The 12,395-nt window shown below is 42.7% G+C and overlaps 1 pseudogene; it reads right to left on the reverse strand.

Moving 5' to 3' along the window:
- Nucleotides 1–803: 803 nt before the first annotated feature.
- LOC103244192 (small ribosomal subunit protein eS26 pseudogene) lies at nucleotides 804–1,419 on the reverse strand (annotated as a pseudogene).
- Between the last annotated feature and the right edge of the window lie 10,976 nt (nucleotides 1,420–12,395).

Raw genomic sequence — 12,395 nt, forward strand, 5'->3', positions numbered from 1 at the left:
GAAGAGAGGTTTAATTGGCTCATGGTTCTGCATGGGGATAGAGCTCACCCACCATGAGAAATCCACCGCCATGATGTAATCACTCCCAACAGGCCCCACCTTCAATACTGGTTATTACAATTCAGCATGAGATTTGGGCAGGGACACACAGGCAAACTATATTAGGAGGAAACGGTGAGGAGAGCATGTAGGAAGAGCAAAGGATGGTGGACCCAGGATCACTGAGAGAGTGATTTGTAGAGGAGATTCGACTATTTCCCCGGATTTTGTTTTGTTTTTTGCTACTCCTCAATTTCTGGGATTAAAAAAAATTAAGAAAAACTCCAAATTCTTCTCTTTTTAGTTTTTAAATAGACCTCCTTTTTTGAATCAATTTTAAATTCACAGCAAGGTTGAGCAGAAAGTACAGAGAGTTCCCATATTCCCCCTGCCCCCACACATGCACAGTTTCCCACGTTGTCAACATTCCCCATCAGAGTGGTACATTTATTACAATTGACAAACCCACATTAACACATCATTATCACCCAGAATCCACTGTTTCCATTAGGGTTCACTCTTGGTGCTGGATAATGTATCAGTTTGGATAATCTATGGGTATGACACTTATCCACCGTTACAGCATCATCCAGAATAGCTTCGCTGCCCTAAAAATCCTCCGTGCGCAATCCTCCACTTTTTAGAGATGTATGCAACTTATTCTAATCTCCAACATTGCTTTCTGAATCTCAGCCTACGTGAAACTGGAACAATGAGATGATGGTGAGCAGAAAGCTAAGCTAGAGGTGGGGTTGCTCCAAAAACTATAAATTGCCCTCAAAGGTCTAAGAGATTTACAGCACTTCGCTAAAAACTGCCTTCCTCTTTTTGTTTTTTTTGTAAGTACAATTTCCATTGTATTTTTCTCCAGAGAATAGTCTGTCTTCAGTCTTTAAGGACTCAGCTCCTTACATGGGCTTTGGTGGGGATCGTGGAGCAGCACCCGCAGGTCTAAATCGGGGTGGGGGTGTTTGGTCCTTGCGGGCTTCACGAGATCGATTCCTGACTACTTTGCTGTGAATTGCACAACTCACACAGTAATGTAGCTTTACATACAGCTTGGGAAGGACACAGGCGTCGAAGACACTTGCTTCAGAAATGTCCCTGACTGCTGTGGCCTCCACTATGTTTTGAATGACGAATTTCTTAATGGCCTTGTCCTTGGACATGCATCGGGCACAGTTCCTGCAGCGAATAGGCTGCACGTGGCTGCGGCCCTTTTTAGCACTACCATTATTCCCTCTTTTCTTTGTCATTTTAGAAGCACGGACCGGAGAGAGGACTGCCTTCCTCTTTAACACCCACAGACTGCAAACAGGCTAGAACCAGCCTCCCCACCATAGAAATGGATCGTCCCAGCTCATGATCCAATAAATCCTGACAGCTGAATGTAGCAAAACAGTGCCATAGAGTTACTAGGCAAAGGCACACATATGATGTATGTACTACATTCAAGGATGGTGTATGTAACCTCTAGAGAGAAAAAAGTTAATTACTTAAAAATGGGAGGCGTTGCCTTTGTCAGAATTGGGAATCGTTGCCCATATGGTGCGGCCTCTATTAAAGGAATCAGAAAAATATAACTCACTAATGATGATGAATTTCTTGACAGGGTCTAAATTTTTCTCCAGAACAAGCGTTGAATCTGCATTGGCATGTGGGCATTTTGTGAAAAACTTAGGCGTCTGTGTCATAAATCAAAATAGAGACAAGTTTAATCTGAAAACAATTAGGGGCAAATGTTACCAGTTAGTCATAAAGATGATGAGAAGATCGTAGGGCCCTGTAGACTGTCTCATTTTGAGTGAAATCACTCAAAACATACTCTATGATTCTGCTGAGACAATGGTTTTTCATCTTGGCTGCTCATTAGAATCATGAGGGACACTTCTAAAAACAATACTTCCCCGGATGTCATGCATAAAGTTCTGATTTAATTGGACTGAGTGGGGCCTGGGCATCTGGCTATCTTAAAACTTCCTTCCAGTGATTCTACATGTAGCCAAGGCTGAGATTTGCCATGTGAGTTGGCTCGACCTGTGCTCCCAATAACTGAATGTGGTGACCTGCTGAATGGAGTTTGGTGGTCTATTCCGACGTCAGCATCCACTGACGGAAGTGACCAAGTAACAAGGATACAATAACATGATTTTTGCTGAATGAATGTTAAGTAAGTGAACCTTCTCACATTACAGATAAGAAACAGAGGCTGAAAGAGGAGAGGGACCTCACTCAGGGTCATTTAGATGAGAGGCAGAAATGAGAGTGGTACCAGGTCCTGAAGCAAGTAGTCCACTACAGACCAGACTTAGTTCTTTGTCTTTGTCTTTAAATAGGCTTCTGTACCAAATTCCATGAATTGCCTCATCTGGTATGCTTCCAAGAGCCATAACATATTAGCACTACCCAGAATGCGAGAGCAGGGCCTCCCCATCCAGTGGTTCCCTGAGTTTGTCTTAGGGGCCTGTTTCATGCAGAGCTGGCTGGGGGAGGGAAGGATCACGATAGACCAGGATTTGGGTGCTCTACCCCTGTTTCAGTCAGAGCAACTCTAGTTTTATCTGTTTTATGTTTTGGTCTTCCATACAAACAATTTTCATTTATTTATTTATTTATTTTTGAGACAAGGCCTCACTCTGTTGCCCAGGCCGGAGTGCAGTGGCACAACCAGGGCTCACTGCAGCCTCCACCTCTTGGGCTCAGTGGATCCTCCCACCTCAGCCTCCTGAGTAGCTGGGTCTACAGTCATATGCCACCACACCTAGTGTATGTTTTGTAGAGACAAGGTTTTCCCATGTTGCCCAGGCTGGTCTCAAAGTCCTGGGCTCAAGCAGTCCTCCCACCTTGGCCTCCCGAAGAGCTGGGATTACGGGTGTGAGCCACCACACCCAGCCTATTTATTTTTTAGAGATGGGCTCTTGCTCTGTCATCTAGACTGCAGTGAAGTGGTGCAAACACAGCTCACTGCAGCCTCGAACTCCTGGGCCTGAGTGATCCTCCTGACTCACTCACCTAAGTAGCCGGGATTACAAGTGTCAATTATAGTGACCGGGAGCAAAAAAAATAAATTTTTTTGAAGGACCAAATAAGGAAGGAATAGGAAGGAAACTGTTCAATGCTAAGAAACAGAAAAGCAGTATTAAAAGTAATAAAGTGATTTGGTCCTATTAGTTATGTAGTGTTACATCTTTTATAAGAGATAAACAAGACTGAAAAGTTAAAAGATAAATCTGAAGCCTTAGTAGATAATGGTCCATTCAAAAGTAGCCTCTCACTCTGTCCCCACATTTTCATGCATTTTTCCTCCATCTCTATTTTCACAGTTGTCATCACTGGCGATGAGCGCCCAAACTTCCAGAATAAGTAACAATATTGAACATCCTGTATTACTCCTGATTTTATTAAAAATGCCTACAGTATTTGAATGTTAAGGCTCTTTGTTGTTGAGAAGGATCTTTTTGATGATGTTAAGGAAAACAATCTGTTACAGGAAAGTCTAATGGAATTAATGAAAGAATTTTAAACCTCTGAAGGAAAATCATATGCTTTATCTTATTTCCGCTATAGGTGTGAAATATTGGTAGATTTTCAACTATCAGTCCTTCTTGTATTTCCAGGTAAATATTTCTTGGTTGTCTTGGCTTATTCTTTTAATGCACTCTTTTAAATTTATTTTGAAAGAATTTTGGATGCACAGGAAGCTGCAAAGATAGTATAAAGAGGTCCCAAGTTCTCTTCACCCAGTTTCCCCCAGTGGTCACATCTGATGTAACTACAGCACATCCAAATCAGGAAATTGGCACTGGCACGACTATGTGTGTGTGTGTGTGTGTGTGTGTATGTGTGTGTCTAGCTTTTTCTGCCTGTCTCTAGTTATTGGTAATTTTTGTGGTAAAATATAAAATGTATCATTTTAACCATTTTTATTGCACAATTCGGTGGCACTAAATATTTTCAAAATATTGTATAACCATCACCAGTATCCATTTCCAGAACTTTTCATTATTCCAAACAGAAGCTCTGTACACATTAAACAATAAGCTTCCTCTCCCCAGTTTTTCCTCAACTCAGGCCCTGGAAGCCACTATTCTATGTCTCTATGAATTTGTTTATTCTAAGTCTCTTAATGTACTCTTGATTTTAATTTACAGCTTTGCATGAATGTTTCTATTTGTACAATTTGATCATTTTGACTCTTTACCAGATATTTTCAAAGAATATATAGTTTCACAAATTGAACTTGATAGTTTTCCATCCTTTTCTATTTTCTGGAACAATATATATTACACTGGAATTGGCTGTTGTTTGAAATTTTAAAAGAAACACCACGACAATATCATTTGGCCTAAAAACTTTTTAAAGTATTCTCTTAAAGATTTACTGGGGATGACCCATGCTTTAGTTAACTCACCCTTGGCGTTTATGATGAGAGAAGTTGGGCAGAACTGCACATAGAATCATAGAAACCTTAAAAGCATTAGAAGGTCAGGGCTTGGAGGGACCTCCACGATCTCTCCATCTTATCTCCTTATTTACTGACAAGGACTCTGTCCCCCAGAGAGGACAAGGAACTTTTTCCAACCTTGAGCCAAGACAAACATCCAGCTCCTGACTCTCCTCCAATGAAAGGATGCACTACTTGAATTCCCATCTTTCTTGGAGGTGAATCAATATAATCAGACTGATGTAAGAGGAAGATAGTGGTAGAGGTTTTTCCAAAATGTTGAGGATTTGCAGTTGTATTTCCTTCTATGAACTCTTCTTTAAAAGCTCAAGATTATCTGAATTTCCCTTCCCTGGGTGGGGAGGAGGTTGGAGGCTGGCCCAGGTCAGAGCTGGTGGAGGGAGTGCCTGTGACCCAGGACTCAGGAGGATGCTGAAAACCTGGTGGGGAGCATCGTCAGTACACGGGCTGCATGCCAAGCAGGACACATGTTCAAGAAAGGCCAAGGCAGCCATGGAAGGCCAGCGAGGTGTAAACAGAAATAAACAAGAATGTAAATTAGTGCAACCTTTAGGAAAAACAGTATGGAGCTTTCTCAAGTAACTAAAAATAAAACTACCATTTGACCCAGCAATCTCACTACTGGGTATATGCCCAAAGGGAAAGAAATCATTATATCCAACAGATACCTGCACGCGTATGTTTATCACAGCACTATTCACATTAGCAAAGACATGGCATCAACCTAAATGTCTATTGGGGAGGACTGGATAAAGAACACGTGGTATATAAACCAAATGGAAAAGCATTTATCCAGAAAAAAGAATGAAATCATGTCTTTTGCAGCAACATGGATGGAAGTGGAAGCCATTATCCTAAGTGAAATAACTCAGAAACAGAAAATTAAATACCACATGTTCTCACTCATAAGTAGGAGCTAAACAAAGGGTACATATGGACCTATAGAGTGGAATAAGACATTGGAGACTACAACAGGTAGGAAGGTGAGAAGGGAAAAACTGCCTACTCGATACAGCACTCACTCTGGGTGATGGGGCCACTAAATGCCCAGACCTTACCACTATGCAACACATGCATGTTTGAAACCTGCACCTGTACCCCTAAATATATACAAATTACAAACAAATAAAATGACAAAAAATAAGTAAGTCAATAGAGGGACAGTGAGCAACTTAGAGAAGTAGGACAGGCTGTCTGTCAGCTGGTGGCTTTCAGGTGCCATCACATTGTGGTCCCTGAGAGCAGTCACCTAAGATAGTCACCCAATCGTTTTTCTTTTCCTTTTCTTTTTTGAGTCTCTTTTCCTTTTTCTTTTTTGGAGTCTCACTCTGTTGCCCAGGCTGGAGTGCAGTGGTACAATCTTGGTTCACTGCAACCTCTGCCTCCTGGGTTCTAGTGGTTCTCCTGACTCAGCCTCCCCAGTAGCTGGGATTACAGGCATGTGCCACCACACCCAGCTAATTTTTGTATTTTCAGTAGAGACGGGGTTTCGCCATGTTGGCCAGGCTGGTCTCAAACCCCTGACCTCAGGTGATCTGCCCACCTCAGCCTCCCAAAGTGCTGGGATTACAGGTGTGAGCCACAGTGCCCAGCCCTTGTTTTTCTAGAATGAAAACTGGGGCAGGATCACACCAAGGGTCCCTCTCTTCATATAACTGCCTTCCCTTTCCTTCTCAGCATGTGGTGTGAATTGGTTGGAAGCCTAGTTTGTTTTCAACAAGTATGTTGCAGTCTGTGGCCTTGAGTTTGTGTTTCCTTGTACAGTAGATTCCAAGTATCATTGGGACTGAACTCTTCATTCTCTTGAGAAAAAGACTGGCCTTGCCCTGTCTGAATGTCTTGGAGGCTATAATTTTAGGTGTGGTCCCATGAGCTATCACTAAGCAACAGGCTCTGGAGTCAGGGATACCATCTGGATCTCAAATGGGGGAACACTGTGTGCGTGTTAATAGTCTCTGAGGATTAACTCCAGAGAATCATTGGATTTCTTCAGGGCATATGCTATTGACAAAAGCATATTTTAACTGATTTTCCCCCCTTAAAGAAATGAAGGTGCTTACATTTACATTGCATATTAGAACTTATTTATTTTCACATCACTTTTCCCCACAACAGTCCTGTGACTTGCAGTCTAGATGTTAACATCCTCATGATATAAATTAGAAAAGGTAAGGATACAACTAATAAAAGGCAAAGCTAGGACTAGAATCTAGATTTTCAAAGCCATTTCAGTAAAATGAAGTAGAGTATAAAGTAGATGAAAAATGAAAATTAGTGGCGCATGGTGGTGTGTGCCTATAGTTCCAGCTACTCTTGAGGCTGAGGCACGAGAATCACTTGAACTTCAGAGGTGGATGTTGCAGTGAGCCGAGACCACACCACTGTACTCCAGCCTGGTTTTTGAGACTGTTTCAAAAAAAAAAAACCAAACAAACAAAAAATAAAGCAAATGAAAAACAATTTAAAATTCCAATGAAGTAGAAAATAATAGTATGGCTAAGCAAGGCTCCTAATGTTTTTTTTTCTGAGACAGTTTCACTCTTGTCACCTAGGCTGGAGTGCAATGGTGTGATCTCGGCTCACTGCAGCCTCCACCTCCCAAGTTCAAGCAATTCTCCTGTCTCAGCCTCCTGTGTAGCTGGGATCACAGGTGTGCACCACCATGCCGAACAAAGTTTGGTAGTTTTAGTGGAAACGGGTTTTCACTGTGTTGGCCAGGTTGGTCTCGAACTCGTGATCTCAGGTGATCCACCCACCTTGTCCTCCCAAAGTTCTAGGATTACAGGCATGAGCCAGCATGCCCAGCCTCCTTCTTCTTTCTCTTCTTCCTCTTCTTCTTCTTCTTCTTCCTTCTTCCTTCTTCTTCCTTCTCCTCCTCCTCCTCCTCCTTCTCCTCCTTCTTCTTCTTCTTCCAGGGTCTTACTCTGACACACAGGCTGGGGTGCAGTGGTGATCTCAGCTCACTGCAGCCTCAACCACTGGGCTCAGTGATCCTCCCACCTCAGACTCCTCGGAGTGGGGCTACAGGCACACACCACACCCGGATAATTTTTTGTAGAGGCGAGATTTCACCATGTTGCCCAGGCTGGTCTTGAACTCCTGGGCTCAAGTGATCCACCTTTCTTGACCTCCCAAAGTGCTGAGATTACAGGCATGAGCCACTGCGCCCAGCCTGAAAGTTTTAAGCAGGCATGTGAGCTGGTGGCCACAGGTTGGATTTCCTGATAGGCAGGAATTCAGGAAGAGGCAGCATCCGTAAAATCCTCATCAGTAATTACAGTCTGAGAGCCGCAGACTCTGGATCACTCTGGCCCAAGAGTGGAGACATTTTAGGAAGAAATGGGCTGTACTTGTAGGACTGCTTTCAGCTGACTTTTCCCTAACAAACAAAACCCAGAGCAAACTAGCAGTTCTTCCCTCTTCCTGCTCCACTGATGTGATTTCAGCCACATAAAATGCACCACACAGCATTTCTTGTTTAATCTGTAGCCTTCGTTCTTTGAGACAAGACCTTACTCTGTTGCCCAGGCTGGAGTGCCGCAGTGCCACTGGTGCTCACTGCAGCCGCGACCTTCCAGGCTCAAGGGGTCCTCCCGCCGCAGCCTTCCGAGTAGCTGGGACTACAAGCACGTGCCACAACGCCTGGCTAATTTTTGTATTTTTTGTAGAAACGGGGTTTTGCCATGTTTCCCAGGCTAGTCTCAAACTCCTGGGCTCAAGTGATCCTCCCACTTCAGCCTCCCAAAGTGCTGGGATTACAGGCGTGAGTCACCATGCCTAGCCTAGTAGCCTTTCTTCTTTCAGATCATTAAGATATCAAGACATCAACAGGAAATAATATGCATTCAGCACATCAAAGTGCTTTTTTATGAAACTGAAGTTCCTAACCCTGGCGGCACATTGGCATCCCCTGGGAACGGTTAGCAACTCCAGAGGCCCAGGACCAACCACGGGACAATTAAATGAGAACTGCAGGGAGCGAGGCTTCAGGCATCCGGTATCTTAAAAGGTCCCCCAGTGATTCGATTAAGCAGCAAGACTGCAAACCACTCAGCTGGGGCTTCCTTAGCCATTGGTCAGGTCTTGGCCCTGTGCTTTCACTGGGAAATGTGGAGTTAAGCAGCTGGGGCTGCCGGGGCCACTGTCCTACTCCTGGGAACACTCATGTGCTCCCATTCCCACTCCCATAAATAGGGGGTGTATTAGTCCGTTTTCATGCTGCTAATAAAGATATACCCCAGACTGGACAATTTACATAAGAAAGAGGTTCAATGGACTTACAGTTCCACGTGGCTGGGGAGGCCTCACGATCATGGCAGAAGGTGAAAGGCACATCTCATGTGGCAGCAGGCAAGAGAAGAGAGCTTGTGCAGTGAAACTCCCCTTTATAAAACCACCAGATGTTATGAGACTTATTCACTCTCATGAGAACAGCACAAGAAAGATCTGCCCCCCATGATTCAATTACCTCCCACCAGGTCCCTCCCACAACACGTGGGAATTCAAGATGAGATTTGGACACAGCTAAACCATATCAAGGAGTCTGCAGGAGCAGAGGGTGGGGTACCATAGGGGAGAGCCTTCCCTCACTAATCGCCCAGGGCTCCCCTTCACCGCCCAGGGCTGGGCTCAGAGAAACCCCAGTGAAGGTGTGTGGAGCATCGTCAGGCCTGTCTCACAAGCCTGATCTCTGCAGCTGAGAGCAACCCAAGATAGGTGGATCAGAAGGAGCAGTCAAAGGCCTAAACTCAGCAACTGACTTTATTTCCCTCTTGGAAGATGTGGATTTACTCCCTTCTCACGCGGGTAGCCCAATTCATTTATCATTATTTCTAAAACAGGCCAGAGGGAGAAATGTCACATTCCCATTTTATAGACTTGGAATTAAATATAAAACTGCTTAGCTTTACAAAGGAAGATGCTGTTCTCTTAGCCGCCACGGTAATGATTTATAGAGGAGACATTATACCTAAATATAAACAATGAGAATAACAACAAAGGATAGTTTATTTAGCTGATTCTGCTTCTTTATCAGAGATTGTGAGAATCTTGACTGTTTATTTGCTTTCATAATGTAATTTGTGCTTTTCCTTATTCATTACATGTCCTTAAGGCCATGTTGTTTCTAGCCTTTTATGACCCATAACAGAAAGTTATGAGACTAGCATTTTCCAAAATGTGTTCCAGTAGATGTTGTGGGGTGGCAGGGGGAAAAGAAAAATTATGTGGTCAAATACATTTGGGAAACATTAGATTCAATAAATTTAAACAGGTTCTTTTGTTACCTAATCTATAATATGCCACGTGAATTACAAATCTTCAGGAGTGGCCTATAGCATGCAGTGCTTGCAAACCTTTTCTGTAAAACTCATTTTTAAAGGACCAGCTTATGGGACAGGGAGGCTAAGTGCCAACAGAACATACTTTAAGAAAAGCAAAATTAGACTAAAAGAAGCAACAAAGCCTATTACTTTAGTTTGCTGAACGTTAGTGAGCTTGAGTAAGTTGACAGATTTCAGCTGTAACATATTTAAATCTGGTATGTTGAAGAATGTGTTGATTTCAAAATGCAGTAGAAGACTAGGATGTACTGCCAACAAAGAAGTGTCAGTTGCTTACTAATGAGCTAAAAGAATTGCATTGGTCATACTGATTCAAAACCGTTTTGAGTTTTCCTGTGAGTATAACGAAGCTGCACTATTGCTTTAAACTTACAAAAATATTGAAGATATGAAATTCAATAGATTTCTTGGCCTGGATTTCAAATTTCAATAAAGGGATTTGAGCAGCAATATAATCAATAATTGAAGTAAAAATTTCTGTATTAAGAGAATAATCATGCTGCCATCCAAAAAAAATGTCCTTAAAGGCTGGATGCAGCAGCTCAGGCCCATAATTCTGGCACTTTGGGAGGCTGAGGTGGGAGAATCACTTGAGGCCAGGGGTTCAAGACCAGCTTGGGCAACATAGTGACACCCTATCTCTACAAAAATGAAAAAATTTAGATGGGCATGGTGATTGCACCACTGCCCTCCAGCCTGGGTGACAGAGTGGGACCCTGTTTCAAATAAAAGTAGTCCTTAAAGATCACAACAGGTAGAATGTGTTAGTTGTGGTTCTCCAGAGAAACAAACAATAGCGTATGTGGTGAGGGGATGAGGTGGGAAATGCAGAGAGAGAGAGAGAGATGGAGACAGAGAGAGACAGAAAAGTACTGATTTTAAAGAACTCTCTCGGGCCGGGCGCGGTGGCTCAAGCCTGTAATCCCAGCACTTTGGGAGGCCGAGACGGGCGGATCACGAGGTCAGGAGATCGAGACCATCCTGGCTAACACGGTGAAACCCCGTCTCTACTAAAAAGTACAAAAAACTAGCCGGGTGAGGTGGCGGGCGCCTGTAGTCCCAGCTACTCCGGAGGCTGAGGCAGGAGAATGGCGTAAACCCGGGAGGAGGAGCTTGCGGTGAGCAGAGATCCGGCCACTGCACTCCAGCCTGGGTGACAGAGCAAGACTCCGTCTCAAAAAATAAAAAATAAAAAATAAATAAAAAATAAAGAACTCTCTCATACAACTGTACAGGCTGACAAATCCACAATCTGTAGGGTAAGCTGGTAGGCTGGAGATCCAGGGAAGACTTGATGTTGTAGCTTGGGTCCAACGACAGTCTACTGATGGAATTTTCTCTTTCTGGGGGGGAGTCAGTCTTTTTCCTGTTAAGGTCTTCAAGTGATAGGATGAGACCCACCCATATACTGGAAGGTAATCTGCTTTACTCAAAGTCTACTGATACAAATGTTAACTTCATCTAAAAAACAGCTTCTCAGGAATATCTAGACTAGTGTTTGACCAAATATCTGGGTACTGTGGCCTAGCCAAGTTGGCACATAAAATTAACTGTTACAGTGACTTACAGTATAAACAGCCAAAATTATGTAAGCTTAAAATTATCTGCATCAACATCCTATTGGGACTCTAAAATATCTTAAAAATTAAGAATAAATCAATTAGTGAAAATATTCTGTGATTCAGCCAACTATTCTATTGCAATCATTTAGACCAAGGGTTGACAAAATATGACTATGGGCCAACTCCGGCTGTGTTTTCATATGGCCCATGAGCTAAGAATGGTTTTTGCATATTTTAAATGGGAGAAGTCAACAGTAGAATAATATTTCATGACCCATGGAAATTATATGAAATTCAAATTCCAGTGTCCATCAAAAGTTTTATTGGAACATGGACAGCTACACTCATTTGTTTATGAGTTGTTTGTGGTTGTTTGGGACTATATTGGCGGGGTTAAATAGTTGCAACAAAGACCATATGGTCCCCAAGGCCTAAAATATTTACCATTTGGCCCTTTACAGAAAAAGTTTGCTGATTCATGATTCAAATAAAGTAACTGATAGAATAAATTTTTACTATGCTACTAGATTGAATTGGCGTCCTATTATAGCCTGAAGAAGACATTTGTGTAGGATGACAGTAGCTTTAATAGGTTATTTGCAACAGCAAGGGATGATATCTACCTTCTGTAGAATAAGCTTCCAAATACTCTTTTAATGTTATAGACTCTATGCTTTTCCTTTGGGTTAAGTAGGAAGGAGTCTCCCCCTCCTCTGTTAACAACCTGAAAACAAATATAATCATCACATCGGATCTGAATCATATTCCAATATATTCAAGAATATTTGAAAACATTCAATTCACTTAGAAAGTATTTGAGAAGTTACAATTTTAAAGTGGTGTGCTGGAATTTGCTGGAATCTTGCTGACAGTCATCTCAAGAAAGCGATTGCAATGAGTGAAGTTCCCTCTCATGGGTCACCGCACAATGGACCCCTGAGAAGAACCTTCCAGTTTCTTAAAAGACAGAGCATTTCCCCTAAACCT

This window comes from Chlorocebus sabaeus, chromosome 18, assembly GCF_047675955.1.
Source record: "Chlorocebus sabaeus isolate Y175 chromosome 18, mChlSab1.0.hap1, whole genome shotgun sequence".
Taxonomy (NCBI): Eukaryota; Metazoa; Chordata; class Mammalia; order Primates; family Cercopithecidae; genus Chlorocebus; species Chlorocebus sabaeus.